Below are 17,573 nucleotides of genomic sequence, written 5' to 3'. Positions count from 1 at the left end.
TTTTCATAAACACTCTGATAGTCCACACATTACAGAATGCCGCCAGATGTGCATCGGAAACTACTACTGGTCTTCCTTAGAACGATCAAATCGTAAACTGTTTGAGACATTACTCCCATGGAGGAAAGTGTGCATGGTGACTGTTGTATTTAATCCCGATGCAATTTCTTTGTTTTAACAACACTCTGATAGTCTACAGATTACAGAATGCCTCCAGATGTGCATCGGAAACTACTACTGGTCTTCCAGGGAACGATCAAAGCGTAGACTGATTGAGACATTACTCCCATGGAGGAAAATGCGCATGATGACTGTTGTATTCAATCCCGAGGCAATTTCTGTGTTTCATCAACACTTTGAAGGTAAACAGATTACAGAATGCCTCCAGATGTGCATCGGAAACTACTACTGGTCTTGCATTGAACGATCAAAGCGTAGACTGTTTGAGACATTACTCCCATGGAGGAAACTGCGAATGGTGACTGTTGTATTCAATCCCGATGCAATTTCTGTGTTTCATCAACACTCTGAAAGTCCACAGATATCAGAATGACACCATATGTGAGTCGTAAACTACTACTTGTTTTCCAGGGAACGATCAAAGCGTAGACAGTTTGAGAAATTACTCCCATGGAGGAAAGTGCGCATGGTGACTGTTGTATTCACTCCCGATGCAATTTCTGTGTTTCATCAACACTTTGAAGGTCCACATATTACAGAATGCCTCCAGATGTGCATCGGAAACTACTACTGGTCTTCGAGGAAACGATCAAAGCGTAGACTGTTTGAGACATTACTCCCATGGAGGAAAGTGCGCATGGTGACTGTTGTATTCAATCCCGAGGCAATTTCTGTGTTTCATCAACACTTTAAAGGTCCACAGAATAGAGAATGATTCCAGATGTGCATCGGAAACTACTACTGGTCTTGCAGGGAGCGATCAAAGCGTAGACTGTTTGAGACATTACTCCCATGGAGGAAAGTGCTCATGGTGACTGTAGTATTCAATCCCGATGCAATTTCTGTGTTTCATCAACGCTCTGATAGACCACAGATTACTGAATGCCCCCATATGTGCGTCGGAAACTATACAGGTGTTCCAGGAAACGATAAAAGCGTAAACTGTTTGAGAAATTACTCCCATGCAGGGAAAGCGCATGGTGACTTTTGTATTCAATCCCGATGCACTTTCTTTGTTTCATCAATACTCTGATAGTCCACACATTACAGAATGCCTCCAGATGTGCATCGGAAACTACTACTGATCTTAAAGGGAACGATCAAAGCGTAGACTGTTTGAGACATTACTCACATGGAGGACAATGCGCATGATGAGTGTTGTATTCAATTCCGAGGTAATTTCTGTGTTTCATCAACACATTGAAGGTAGACACATTACAGAATGCCTCCAGATGTGCATCGGAAACTACTACTGGTCTTCCAGGGAACGATCAAAGCGTAGGCTGATTGAGAGGTTACTCCCATGGAGGAAAGTGCACATGGGGTGTGTTGTATTAAATCCCGATGCAATTTCTGTGTTTGAACAACACTCTGATAGTTTACAGATTAGGGAATGCTTCCAGATGAGCATCGGAAACTACTACTGGACTTCCAGGGAACGATCAAAGCGTAGACTGATTGAGACATTACTCCCATGGTGGAAATTGCGCATGATGACTGTTGTATTCAATACCGAGGCAATTTCTGTGTTTCATCAACACATTGAAGGTAGACACATTACAGAATGCCTCCAGATGTGCATCGGAAACTACTACTGGTCGTGCATTGAACGATCAAAGCGTAGACTGTTTGAGACATTACTCCCATGGAGGAAAGTGCGAATGGTGACTGTTGTATTCAATCCCGCGGCAATTTCTGTGATTCATCAACACTTTGAAAGTCCACAGATTACAGAATGCCTCCAGATGTGCATCGGAAACTACTACTGGTCTTGCAGGGAACGATGAAACCGTAGACTGTTTGAGACATTACTCCCAAGGAGGAAAGTGCACATGGTGACTGTTGTATTCAATCCTGATGCAATTTCTGTGTTTCATCATCACTCTGATAGTCCTCACATTACAGAATGCCCCCAGATGTGCATCGGAAACTACTACTGGTTTTCCAGGGAACGATCAAACCGTAAACTGTTTGAGACATCACTCCCATGGAGTAAAGTGCGCATGGTGAATGTTGTATTCAATCCCCAAGAAATATCTATGTTTCATCAACATTCTGATAGTCCACAGATTACAGAATGCCTCCAGATGTGCATCGGAAACTACTACTGGTCCCGCAGGGAACGATCAAAGCGTAGACTGTTTGAGACATTACTCCCATGGTGGATAATTCGCATGATGACTGTTGTATTCAATTCCGAGGTAATTTCTGTGTTTCATCAGCACTTTGAAGGTCCACAGATTACAGAATGCCTCTAGATGTGGATCGGAAACTACTAGTGGTCTTCCAGGGAACGATCCAAGCGTAGACTGTTTGAGACATAACTTTCATGGAGGAAAGTGCGCATGGAGACTGTTGTATTTAATCCCGATGCAATTTCTGTGTTTGAACAACACTCTGATAGTTTACATATTACAGAATGCCTCCAGATGTGCATCGGAAACTACTACTGGTCTTCCAGGGAACGATCAAAGCGTAGACTGATTGAGACATTACTCCCATGGAGGAAAATGCGCATGATGACTGTTGTATTCAATTCCGAGGCAATTCCTGTGTTTCATCAACACTTTGAAGGTAAACAGATTACAGACTGCCTCCAGATGTGCATCGGAAACTACTACTGGTCTTGCATTGAACGATCAAAGCGTAGACTGTTTGAGACATTACTCCCATGGAGGAAACTGCGAATGGTGACTGTTGTATTCAATCCCGATGCAATTTCTGTGTTTCATCAACACTCTGATAGACCACAGATTACTGAATGCCCCCATATGTGCATCGGAAACTATACAAGTCTTCCAGGGAACGATGAAAGCGTAAACTGTTTGAGAAATTACTCCCATGCAGGGAGGTGCGCATGGTGACTTTTGTATTCAATCCCGATGCACTTTCTGTGTTTCATCAACACTCTGATAGTCCTCACATTACAGAATGCCTCCAGATGTGCATCGGAAACTACTACTGACCTTAAAGGGAACGATCAAAGCGTAGACTGTTTGAGACATTACTCACATGGAGGAAAATGGGCATGATGACTGTTGTATTCAATCCCGAGGCAATTTCTGTGTATCATCAACACTTTGAAGGTCCACAGATTACAGATTGCCTCCAGATGTGCATCGGAAACTACTACTGGTCCTCCAGGAAACGATCAAAGCGTAGACTGTTTGAGACATTACTCCCATGCAGGAAAGTGCGCATGGTGACTGTTGTATTCAATCCCGCGGCAATTTTTGTGTTTCATCAACACTTTGAAGGTAAACAGATTACAGAATGCCTCCAGATGTGCATCGGAAACTACTACTGGTCTTGCAGGCATCGATCAAAGCGTAGACTGTTTGAGACATTACTCTCATGCAAGAAAGTGCGCATTGTGACTGTTGTATTCAATCAAGATTCAATTTCTGAGTTTCATCAACACTTTGAAGGTCCACAGATTACAGAATGCCTCCAGATGTGCATCGGAAACTACTACTGGTCCTGCAGGGAACGATCAAAGCGTAGACTGTATGAGACATTACTCCCATGGAGGAAAGTGCGCATGGTGACTGTTGTATTCAATCCCGATGCAATTTCAGTGTTTCATCAACACTCTGATAGTCCACACATTACAGAATGTCCCCAGATGTGCATCGGAAACTACTACTCGTCTTCAAGGGAACGATCAAAGCGTAAACTGTGTGAGACATTACTCCCATGGAGGAAAGTGCGCATGGTGACTGTTGTATTCAAACCCGATGCTATTACTGTGTTTCATCAACACTCTGATAGTCCACAGATGACAGAATGCCTCCAGATGTGCCTCGGAAACTATTACTGGTATTCCAGGGAACGATCAAAGCGTAGACTGTTTAAGACATTATTCCCATGGAGAAAAGTGCGCATGGTGACTGTTGTACTCTATCATTATGCAATTTCTGTGTTTCATCAACACTCTGATGGTCCACACATTACAGAATGCCCCCAGACGTTCGTCGGAAACTACTACTGGGCTTCCAGGGAACGATCAAAGCGTAAACTGTTTGTGACATTACTCCCATGGAGGAAAGTGCGCATGGTGACTGTTGTATTCAATTTCGATGCAATTTCTGTTTTTCATCAACATTCCGATAGTCCACAGATTACAGAATGACACCAGATGTGCATCTGCAACTATTACTTGTCTTCCAATGAACGATCAAAGCGTAGACTCTTTGAGACATTACTCCCACTGAGGAAAGTGCGCATGGTGACTGTTGTATTCAATCCCGATGCAATTTCTGTTTTTGAACAACACTCTGATAATTTACAGATTCCAGAATGCCTCCAGATGTGCATCGGAAACTACTACTGGTCTTAAAGGGAACGATAAAAGCGTAGACTGTTTGAGACATTACTCCCATGGAGGAAATTGCGCATGATGACTGTTGTATTCAATCCCGAGGCAATTTCTGTGTTTCATCAACACTTTGATGGTCCACAGATTACGGAATGCTTCCAGATGTGCATCGGAAACTACTACTGGTCTTCGAGGAAACGATCAAAGCGTAGACTGTTTGAGACATTACTCCCATGGAGGAAAGTGCGCATGGTGACTGTTGTATTCAATCCCGAGGTAATTTCTATGTTTCATCAACACTTTAAATGTCCACAGAATAGAGAATGATTCCAGATGTGCATCGGAAACTACTACTGGTCTTGCAGGGAGCGATCAAAGCGTAGACTGTTTGAGACATTACTCCCATGGAGGAAAGTGCTCATGGTGACTGTTGTATTCAATCCCGATGCAATTTCTGTGTTTCATCAACACTCTGATAGACCACAGATTACTGAATGCCCCCATATGTGCGTCGGAAACTATACAGGTCTTCCAGGGAACGATAAAAGCGTAAACTGTTTGAGAAATTACTCCCATGCAGGGAAAGCGCATGGTGACTTTTGTATTCAATCCCGATGCACTTTCTGTGTTTCATCAACACTCTGATAGTCCACACATTACAGAATGCCTCCAGATGTGCATCGGAAACTACTACTGATCTTAAAGGGAACGATCAAAGCGTAGACTGTTTGAGACATTACTAACATGGAGGACAGTGCGCATGATGAGTGTTGTATTCAATCCTGAGGCAATTTCTGTGTTTCATCAACACTTTGAAGGTCCACAGATTACGGAATGCCTCCATATGTGCATCGGAAACTACTACTGGTCTTCCAGGGAACGATCAAAGCGTAGACTGATTGAGAGGTTACTCCCATGGAGGAAAGTGCACATGGGGTGTGTTGTATTAAATCCCGGTGCAATTTCTGTGTTTGAACAACACTCTGATAGTTTACAGATTAGGGAATGCCTCCAGATGTGCATCGGAAACTACTACTGGACTTCCAGGGAACGATCAAAGCGTAGACTGATTGAGACATTACTCCCATGGAGGAAAATGCGCATGATGACTGTTGTATTCAATTCCGAGGCAATTTCTGTGTTTCATCAACACTTTGAAGGTAAACAGATTACAGACTGCCTCCAGATGTGCATCGGAAACTACTACTGGTCTTGCATTGAACGATCAAAGCGTAAACTGTTTGAGTCACTACTCCCATGGAGGAAACTGCGAATGGTGACTGTTGTATTCAATCCCGATGCAATTTCTGTGTTTCATCAACACTCTGAAAGTCCACAGATATCCGAATGACACCAGATGGGAGTCGTAAACTACTACTTGTCTTCCAGGGAACGATCAAAGCGTAGACAGTTTGAGACATTATTCCCATGGAGGGAAGTGCGCATGGTGACTGTTGTATTCCCTCCCGATGCAATTTCTGTGTTTCATCAACACTCTGATAGACCACAGATTACTGAATGCCCCCATATGTGCATCGGAAACTATACAGGTCTTCCAGGGAACGATGAAAGCGTAAACTGTTTGAGAAATTACTTCCATGCAGGGAGGTGCGCATGGTGACTTTTGTATTCAATCCCGATGCACTTTCTGTGTTTCATCAACACTCTGATAGTCCACACATTACAGAATGCCTCCAGATGTGCATCGGAAACTACTACTGACCTTAAAGGGAACGATCAAAGCGTAGACTGTTTGAGACATTACTCACATGGAGGAAAATGGGCATGATGACTGTTGTATTCAATCCCGAGGCAATTTCTGTGTATCATCAACACTTTGAAGGTAAACAGATTACAGAATGCCTATAGATGTGCATCTGGAAACTACTACTGGTCTTGCAGGCAACGATCAAAGCGTAGACTGTTTGAGACATTACTCTCATGCAAGAAAGAGCGCATGGTGACTGTTGTATTCAATCCCGCGGCAATTTCTGTGTTTCATCAACACTTTGAAGGTAAACAGATTACAGAATGCCTATAGATGTGCATCGGAAACTACTACTGGTCTTGCAGGCAATGATCAAAGCGTAGACTGTTTGAGACATTACTCTCATGCAAGAAAGTGAGCATGGTGACTGTTGTATTCAATCCCGATTCAATTTCTGAGTTTCATCAACACTTTGAAGGTCCACAGATTACAGAATGCCTCCAGATGTGCATCGGAAACTACTACTGGTCTTGCAGGGAACGATCAAAGCGTAGACTGTATGAGACATTACTCCCATGGAGGAAAGTGCGCATGGTGACTGTTGTATTCAATCCCGATGCAATTTCAGTGTTTCATCAACACTCTGATAGTCCACACATTACAGAATGTCCCCAGATGTGCATCGGAAACTACTGCTCGTCTTCAAGGGAACGATCAAAGCGTAAACTGTGTGAGACATTACTTCCATGGAGAAAAGTGCGCATGGTAACTGTTGTATTCACTCCCGATGCAATTACTGTGTTTCATCAACACTCTGATAGTCCACAGATGACAGAATGCCTCCTGATGTGCCTCGGAAACTATTACTGGTCTTCCAGGGAACGATCAAAGCGTAGACTGTTTAAGACATAATTCCCATGGAGAAAAGTGCGCATGGTGACTGTTGTACTCAATCATTATGCAATTTCTGTGTTTCATCAACACTCTGATGGTCCAACACATTACAGAATGCCCCCAGACGTTCGTCGGAAACTACTACTGGTCTTCCAGGAAACGATCAAAGCGTAGACTGTTTGAGACATTACTCCCATGGAGGAAAGTGCGAATGGTGACTGTTGTATTCAATCCCGATGCAATTTCTGTGTTTCATCAACACTCTGATAGTCCACAGATTACAGAATGACACCAGATGTGCATCGGAAACTATTACTTGTCTTCCAATGAACGATCAAAGCGTAGATTCTTTGAGACATTACTCCCATGGAGGAAAGTGCGCATGGTGACTGTTGTATTCAATCCCGATGCAATTTCTGTTTTTGAACAACACTCTGATAATTTACAGATTCCAGAATGCCTCCAGATGTGCATCGGAAACTACTACTGGTCTTAAAGGGAACGATAAAAGCGTAGACTGTTTGAGACATTACTCCTATGGAGGAAATTGCGCATGATGACTGTTGTATTCAATCCCGAGGCAATTTCTGTGTTTCATCAACACTTTGATGGTCCACAGATTACGGAATGCTTCCAGATGTGCTTCGGAAGCTACTATTGGTATTGCAGGGAACGATCAAAACGTAGACTGTTTGAGACATTACTCCCATGGAGGAAAGAGCGCATGGGGTCTGCTGTATTCAATACCGATGCAATTTCTGTTTTTCATAAACAGTCTGATAGTCCACACATTACAGGATGCCCCCAGATGTGCATCGGAAACTACTACTGATCTTCCTTGGAACGATCAAATCGTAAACTGTTTGAGACATTACTCCCATGAAGGAAAGTGTGCATGGTGACTGTTGTATTCAATCCCGATGCAATTTCTTTGTTTTAACAACACTCTGATAGTCTACAGATTACAGAATGCCTCCAGATGTGCATCGGAAACTACTACTGGTCTTCTAGGGAACGATCAAAGCGTAGACTGATTGAGACATTACTCCCATGGAGGAAAATGCGCATGATGACTGTTGTATTCAATCCCGAGGCTATTTCTGTGTTTCATCAACACTTTGAAGGTAAACAGATTACAGAATGCCTCCAGATGTGCATCGGAAACTACTACTGGTCTTGCATTGAACGATCAAAGCGTAGACTGTTTGAGACATTACTCCCTTGGAGGAAACTGCGAATGGTGACTGTTGTATTCAATCCCGATGCAATTTCTGTGTTTCATCAACACTCTGAAAGTCCACAGATATCAGAATGACACCATATGTGAGTCGTAAACTACTACTTGTCTTCCAGGGAACGATCAAAGCGTAGACAGTTTAAGAAATTACTCCCAGGGAGGAAAGTGCGCATGGTGACTGTTGTATTATCTCCCGATGCAATTTCTGTGTTTCATCAACACTTTGAAGGTCCACATATTACAGAATGCCTCCAGATGTGCATCGGAAACTACTACTGGTCTTCGAGGAAACGATCAAAGCGTAGACTGTTTGAGACATTACTCCCATGGAGGAAAGTGCGCATGGTGACTGTTGTATTCAATCCCGAGGCAATTTCTGTGTTTCATCAACACTTTAAAGGTCCACAGAATAGAGAAGGATTCCAGATGTGCATCGGAAACTACTACTGGTCTTGCAGGGAGCGATCAAAGCGTAGACTGTTTGAGACATTACTCCCATGGAGGAAAGTGCTCATGGTGACTGTAGTATTCAATCCCGATGCAATTTCTGTGTTTCATCAACACTCTGATAGACCACAGATTACTGAATGCCCCCATATGTGCGTCGGAAACTATACAGGTCTTCCAGGGAACGATAAAAGCGTAAACTGTTTGAGAAATTACTCCCATGCAGGGAAAGCGCATGGTGACTTTTGTATTCAATCCCGATGCACTTTCTGTGTTTCATCAACACTCTGATAGTCCACACATTACAGAATGCCTCCAGATGTGCATCGGAAACTACTACTGATCTTAAAGGGAACGATCAAAGCGTAGACTGTTTGAGACATTACTCACATGGAGGACAATGCGCATGATGAGTGTTGTATTCAATCCTGAGCCTATTTCTGTGTTTCATCAACACTTTGAAGGTCCACAGATTACAGAATGCCTCCATATGTATATCGGAAACTACTACTGGTCTTCCAGGGGACGATCAAAGCGTAGACTGATTGAGACATTACTCCCATGGAGGAAAATGCGCATGATGACTGTTGTATTCAATCCCGAGGCTATTTCTGTGTTTCATCAACACTTTGAAGGTAAACAGATTACAGAATGCCTCCAGATGTGCATCGGAAACTACTACTGGTCTTGCATTGAACGATCAAAGCGTAGACTGTTTGAGACATTACTCCCATGGAGGAAAGTGCGAATGGTGACTGTTGTATTCAATCCCGCGGCAATTTCTGTGATTCATCAACACTTTGAAAGTCCACAGATTACAGAATGCCTCCAGATGTGCATCGGAAACTACTACTGGTCTTGCAGGGAACGATGAAACCGTAGACTGTTTGAGACATTACTCCCAAGGAGGAAAGTGCACATTGTGACTGTTGTATTCAATCCTGATGCAATTTCTGTGTTTCATCATCACTCTGATAGTCCTCACATTACAGAATGCCCCCAGATGTGCATCGGAAACTACTACTGGTTTTCCAGGGAACGATCAAACCGTAAACTGTTTGAGACATCACTCCCATGGAGCAAAGTGCGCATGGTGAATGTTGTATTCAATCCCCAAGAAATATCTATGTTTCATCAACATACTGATAGTCCACAGATTACAGAATGCCTCCAGATGTGCATCGGAAACTACTACTGGTCCCGCAGGGAACGATCAAAGCGTAGACTGTTTGAGACATTACTCCCATGGTGGAAAATTCGCATGATGACTGTTGTATTCAATTCCGAGGTAATTTCTGTGTTTCATCAGCACTTTGAAGGTCCACAGATTACAGAATGCCTCTAGATGTGGATCGGAAACTACTAGTGGTCTTCCAGGGAACGAACCAAGCGTAGACTGTTTGAGACATAACTTTCATGGAGGAAAGTGCTCATGGAGACTGTTGTATTTAATCCCGATGCAATTTCTGTGTTTCATCAACACTCTGATAGTCCACAGATTACAGAATGCCCCCATACGTGCATCGGAAACTATACTGGTCTTCCAGGGAACGATAGGAGCCTAAACTGTTTGAGACATTACTCCCATGGAGCAAAGTGCGCATGGTGACTGTTGTATTCACTCCCGATGCAATTTCTGTGTTTCATCAACACTCTGATAGACCACAGATTACTGAATGCCCCCATATGTGCATCGGAAACTATACAAGTCTTCCAGGGAACGATGAAAGCGTAAACTGTTTGAGAAATTACTCCCATGCAGGGAGGTGCGCATGGTGACTTATGTATTCAATCCCGATGCACTTTCTGTGTTTCATCAACACTCTGATAGTCCTCACATTACAGAATGCCTCCAGATGTGCATCGGAAACTACTACTGACCTTAAAGGGAACGATCAAAGCGTAGACTGTTTGAGACATTACTCACATGGAGGAAAATGGGCATGATGACTGTTGTATTCAATCCCGAGGCAATTTCTGTGTATCATCAACACTTTGAAGGTCCACAGATTACAGATTGCCTCCAGATGTGCATCGGAAACTACTACTGGTCCTCCAGGAAACGATCAAACCGTAGACTGTTTGAGACATTACTCCCATGCAGGAAAGTGCGCATGGTGACTGTTGTATTCAATCCCGCGGCAATTTTTGTGTTTCATCAACACTTTGAAGGTAAACAGATTACAGAATGCCTCCAGATGTGCATCGGAAACTACTACTGGTCTTGCAGGCATCGATCAAAGCGTATACTGTTTGAGACATTACTCTCATGCAAGAAAGTGCGCATGGTGACTGTTGTATTCAATCCCGATTCAATTTCTGAGTTTCATCAACACTTTGAAGGTCCACAGATTACAGAATGCCTCCAGATGTGCATCGGAAACTACTACTGGTCTTGCAGGGAACGATCAAAGCGTAGACTGTATGAGACATTACTCCCATGGAGGAAAGTGCGCATGGTGACTGTTGTATTCAATCCCGATGCAATTTCAGTGTTTCATCAACACTCTGATAGTCCACACATTACAGAATGTCCCCAGATGTGCATCGGAAACTACTACTCGTCTTCAAGGGAACGATCAAAGCGTAAACTGTGTGAGACATTACTCCCATGGAGGAAAGTGCGCATGGTGACTGTTGTATTCAATCCCGATGCAATTACTGTGTTTCATCAACACTCTGATAGTCCACAGATGACAGAATGCCTCCAGATGTGCCTCGGAAACTATTACTGGTATTCCAGGGAACGATCAAAGCGTAGACTGTGTAAGACATTATTCCCATGGAGAAAAGTGCGCATGGTGACTGTTGTACTCAATCATTATGCAATTTCTGTGTTTCATCAACACTCTGATGGTCCACACATTACAGAATGCCCCCAGACGTTCGTCGGAAGCTACTACTGGGCTTCCAGGGAACGATCAAAGCGTAAACTGTTTGAGACATTACTCCCATGGAGGAAAGTGCGCATGGTGACTGTTGTATTCAATTTTGATGCAATTTCTGTTTTTTCATCAACATTCCGATAGTCCACAGATTACAGAATGACACCAGATGTGCATCGGAAACTACTACTTGCCTTCCAGGGAACGATCAAGGCGTAGACTGATTGAGACATTACTCCCATGGAGGAATGTGCGCATGGTGACTGTTGTATTCAATCCCGATTCAATTTCTGTGTTTCATCAACACTTTCAAGGTCCACAGGTTACAAAATGCCTCCAGATGTGCATCGGAAACTACTACTGGTCCTCCAGGAAACGATCAAAGCGTAGACTGTTTGAGACATTACTCCCATGGAGGAAAGTGCGAATGGTGACTGTTGTATTCAATCCCGATGCAATTTCTGTGTTTCATCAACACTCTGATAGTCCACAGATTACAGAATGACACCAGATGTGCATCGGCAACTATTACTTGTCTTCCAATGAACGATCAAAGCGTAGACGCTTTGAGACATTACTCCCATGGAGGAAAGTGCGCATGGTGACTGTTGTATTCAATCCCGATGCAATTTCTGTTTTTGAACAACACTCTGATAATTTACAGATTCCAGAATGCCTCCAGATGTGCATCGGAAACTACTACTGGTCTTAAAGGAAACGATAAAAGCGTAGACTGTTTGAGACATTACTCCCATGGAGGAAAGTGCGCATGGTGACTGTTGTATTCAATCCCGATGCAATTACTGTGTTTCATCAACACTCTGATAGTCCACAGATGACAGAATGCCTCCAGATGTGCCTCGGAAACTATTACTGGTATTCCAGGGAACGATCAAAGCGTAGACTGTTTAAGACATTATTCCCATGGAGAAAAGTGCGCATGGTGACTGTTGTACTCAATCATTATGCAATTTCTGTGTTTCATCAACACTCTGATGGTCCACACATTACAGAATGCCCCCAGACGTTCGTCGGAAACTACTACTGGGCTTCCAGGGAACGATCAAAGCGTAAACTGTTTGAGACATTACTCCCATGGAGGAAAGTGCGCATGGTGACTGTTGTATTCAATTTCGATGCAATTTCTGTTTTTCATCAACATTCCGATAGTCCACAGATTACAGAATGACACCAGATGTGCATCGGAAACTACTACTTGCCTTCCAGGGAACGATCAAGGCGTAGACTGATTGAGACATTACTCCCATGGAGGAATGTGCGCATGGTGACTGTTGTATTCAATCCCGATTCAATTTCTGTGTTTCATCAACACTTTGAAGGTCCACAGATTACAAAATGCCTCCAGATGTGCATCGGAAACTACTACTGGTCCTCCAGGAAACGATCAAAGCGTAGACTGTTTGAGACATTACTCCCATGGAGGAAAGTGCGAATGGTGACTGTAGTATTCAATCCCGATGCAATTTCTGTGTTTCATCAACACTCTGATAGTCCACAGATTACAGAATGACACCAGATGTGCATCGGCAACTATTACTTGTCTTCCAATGAACGATCAAAGCGTAGACTCTTTGAGACATTACTCCCATGGAGGAAAGTGCGCATGGTGAATGTTGTATTCAATCCCCATGAAATATCTATGTTTCATCAACATTCTGATAGTCCACAGATTACAGAATGCCTCCAGATGTGCATCGGAAACTACTACTGGTCCCGCAGGGAACGATCAAAGCGTAGACTGTTTGAGACATTACTCCGATGGCGGAAAATTCGCATGATGACTGTTGTATTCAATTCCGAGGTAATTTCTGTGTTTCATCAGCACTTTGAAAGTCCACAGATTACAGAATGCCTCTAGATGTGGATCGGAAACTACTAGTGGTCTTCCAGGGAACGATCCAAGCGTAGACTCTTTGAGACATAACTTTCATGGAGGAAAGTGCCCATGGAGACTGTTGTATTCAATCCCGATGCAATTTCTGTGTTTCATCAACACTCTGACAGTCCACAGATGACAGAATGCCTCCAGATGTGCCTCGGAAACTATTACTGGTATTCCAGGGAACGATCAAAGCGTAGACTGTTTAAGACATTATTCCCATGGAGAAAAGTGCGCATGGTGACTGTTGTACTCAATCATTATGCAATTTCTGTGTTTCATCAACACTCTGATGGTCCACACATTACAGAATGCCCCCAGACGTTCGTCGGAAACTACTACTGGGCTTCCAGGGAACGATCAAAGCGTAAACTGTTTGAGACATTACTCCCATTTAGGAAAGTGCGCATGGTGACTGTTGTATTCAATTTCGATGCAATTTCTGTTTTTCATCAACATTCCGATAGTCCACAGATTACAGAATGACACCAGATGTGCATCGGAAACTACTACTTGCCTTCCAGGGAACGATCAAGGCGTAGACTGATTGAGACATTACTCCCATGGAGGAATGTGCGCATGGTGACTGTTGTATTCAATCCCGATTCAATTTCTGTGTTTCATCAACACTTTCAAGGTCCACAGGTTACAAAATGCCTCCAGATGTGCATCGGAAACTACTACTGGTCCTCCAGGAAACGATCAAAGCGTAGACTGTTTGAGACATTACTCCCATGGAGGAAAGTGCGAATGGTGACTGTTGTATTCAATCCCGATGCAATTTCTGTGTTTCATCAACACTCTGATAGTCCACAGATTACAGAATGACACCAGATGTGCATCGGCAACTATTACTTGTCTTCCAATGAACGATCAAAGCGTAGACTCTTTGAGACATTACTCCCATGGAGGAAAGTGCGCATGGTGACTGTTGTATTCAATCCCGATGCAATTTCTGTTTTTGAACAACACTCTGATAATTTACAGATTCCAGAATGCCTCCAGATGTGCATCGGAAACTACTACTGGTCTTAAAGGGAACGATAAAAGCGTAGACTGTTTGAGACATTACTCCCATGGAGGAAAGTGCGCATGGTGACTGTTGTATTCAATCCCGATGCAATTACTGTGTTTCATCAACACTCTGATAGTCCACAGATGACAGAATGCCTCCAGATGTGCCTTGGAAACTATTACTGGTATTCCAGGGAACGATCAAAGCGTAGACTGTTTAAGACATTATTCCCATGGAGAAAAGTGCGCATGGTGACTGTTGTACTCAATCATTATGCAATTTCTGTGTTTCATCAACACTCTGATGGTCCACACATTACAGAATGCCCCCAGACGTTCGTCGGAAACTACTACTGGGCTTCCAGGGAACGATCAAAGCGTAAACTGTTTGAGACATTACTCCCATGGAGGAAAGTGCGCATGGTGACTGTTGTATTCAATTTCGATGCAATTTCTGTTTTTCATCATCATTCCGATAGTCCACAGATTACAGAATGACACCAGATGTGCATCGGAAACTACTACTTGCCTTCCAGGGAACGATCAAGGCGTAGACTGATTGAGACATTACTCCCATGGAGGAATGTGCGCATGGTGACTGTTGTATTCACTCCCGATTCAATTTCTGTGTTTCATCAACACTTTGAAGGTCCACAGATTACAAAATGCCTCCAGATGTGCATCGGAAACTACTACTGGTCCTCCAGGAAACGATCAAAGCGTAGACTGTTTGAGACATTACTCCCATGGAGGAAAGTGCGAATGGTGACTGTTGTATTCAATCCCGATGCAATTTCTGTGTTTCATCAACACTCTGATAGTCCACAGATTACAGAATGACACCAGATGTGCATCGGCAACTATTACTTGTCTTCCAATGAACGATCAAAGCGTAGACTCTTTGAGACATTACTCCCATGGAGGAAAGTGCGCATGGTGACTGTTGTATTCAATCCCGATGCAATTTCTGTTTTTGAACAACACTCTGATAATTTACAGATTCCAGAATGCCTCCAGATGTGCATCGGAAACTACTACTGGTCTTAAAGGGAACGATAAAAGCGTAGACTGTTTGAGACATTACTCCCATGGAGGAAATTGCGCATGATGACTGTTGTATTCAATCCCGAGGCAATTTCTGTGTTTCATCAACACTTTGATGGTCCACAGATTACGGAATGCTTCCAGATGTGCATCGGAAACTACTACTGGTCTTCGAGGAAACGATCAAAGCGTCGACTGTTTGAGACATTACTCCCATGGAGGAAAGTGCGCATGGTGACTGTTGTATTCAATCCCGAGGTAATTTCTGTGTTTCATCAACACTTTAAATGTCCACAGAATAGAGAATGATTCCAGATGTGCATCGGAAACTACTACTGGTCTTGCAGGGAGCGATCAAAAAGCGTAGACTGTTTGAGACATTACTCCCATGGAGGAAAGTGCTCATGGTGACTGTTGTATTCAATCCCGATGCAATTTCTGTGTTTCATCAACACTCTGATAGACCACAGATTACTGAATGCCCCCATATGTGCGTCGGAAACTATACAGGTCTTCCAGGGAACGATAAAAGCGTAAACTGTTTGAGAAATTACTCCCATGCAGGAAAAGCGCATGGTGACTTTTGTATTCAATCCCGATGCACTTTCTGTGTTTCATCAACACTCTGATAGTCCACACATTACAGAATGCCTCCAGATGTGCATCGGAAACTACTACTGATCTTAAAGGGAACGATCAAAGCGTAGACTGTTTGAGACATTACTAACATGGAGGACAATGCGCATGATGAGTGTTGTATTCAATCCTGAGGCAATTTCTGTGTTTCATCAACACTTTGAAGGTCCACAGATTACAGAATGCCTCCATATGTGCATCGGAAACTACTACTGGTCTTCCAGGGAACGATCAAAGCGTAGACTGATTGAGAGGTTACTCCCATGGAGGAAAGTGCACATGGGGTGTGTTGTATTAAATCCCGATGCAATTTCTGTGTTTGAACAACACTCTGATAGTTTACAGATTAGGGAATGCCTCCAGATGTGCATCGGAAACTACTACTGGACTTCCAGGGAACGATCAAAGCGTAGACTGATTGAGACATTACTCCCATGGTGGAAAATGCGCATGATGACTGTTGTATTCAATCCCGAGGCAATTTCTGTGTTTCATCAACACATTGAAGGTAGACACATTACAGAATGCCTCCAGATGTGCATCGGAAACTACTACTGGTCGTGCATTGAACGATCAAAGCGTAGACTGTTTGAGACATTACTCCCATGGAGGAAAGTGCGAATGGTGACTGTTGTATTCAATCCCGCGGCAATTTCTGTGATTCATCAACACTTTGAAAGTCCACAGATAACAGAATGCCTCCAGATGTGCATCGGAAACTACTACTGGTCTTGCAGGGAACGATCAAAGCGTAGACTGTTTGAGACATTACTCACATGGAGGACAATGCGCATGATGAGTGTTGTATTCAATCCTGAGGCAATTTCTGTGTTTCATCAACACTTTGAAGGTCCACAGATTACGGAATGCCTCCATATGTGCATCGGAAACTACTACTGGTCTTCCAGGGAACGATCAAAGCGTAGACTGATTGAGAGGTTACTCCCATGGAGGAAAGTGCACATGGGGTGTGTTGTATTAAATCCCGATGCAATTTCTGTGTTTGAACAACACTCTGATAGTTTACAGATTAGGGAATGCCTCCAGATGTGCATCGGAAACTACTACTGGATTTCCAGGGAACGATCAAAGCGTAGACTGATTGAGACATTACTCCCATGGTGGAAAATGCGCATGATGACTGTTGTATTCAGTCCCGAGGCAATTTATGTGTTTCATCAACACTTTGAAGGTAGACACATTACATAATGCCTCCAGATGTGCATCGGAAACTACTACTGGTCTTGCAGGGAACTATGAAACCGTAGACTGTTTGAGACATTACTCCCAAGGAGGAAAGTGCACATGGT

Source organism: Schistocerca gregaria, chromosome 8 (assembly GCF_023897955.1).
Source record: "Schistocerca gregaria isolate iqSchGreg1 chromosome 8, iqSchGreg1.2, whole genome shotgun sequence".
NCBI lineage: Eukaryota > Metazoa > Arthropoda > Insecta > Orthoptera > Acrididae > Schistocerca > Schistocerca gregaria.
The sequence above is the reverse complement of the archived record's forward strand: the minus strand, read 5'-3'. Positions refer to the sequence as shown.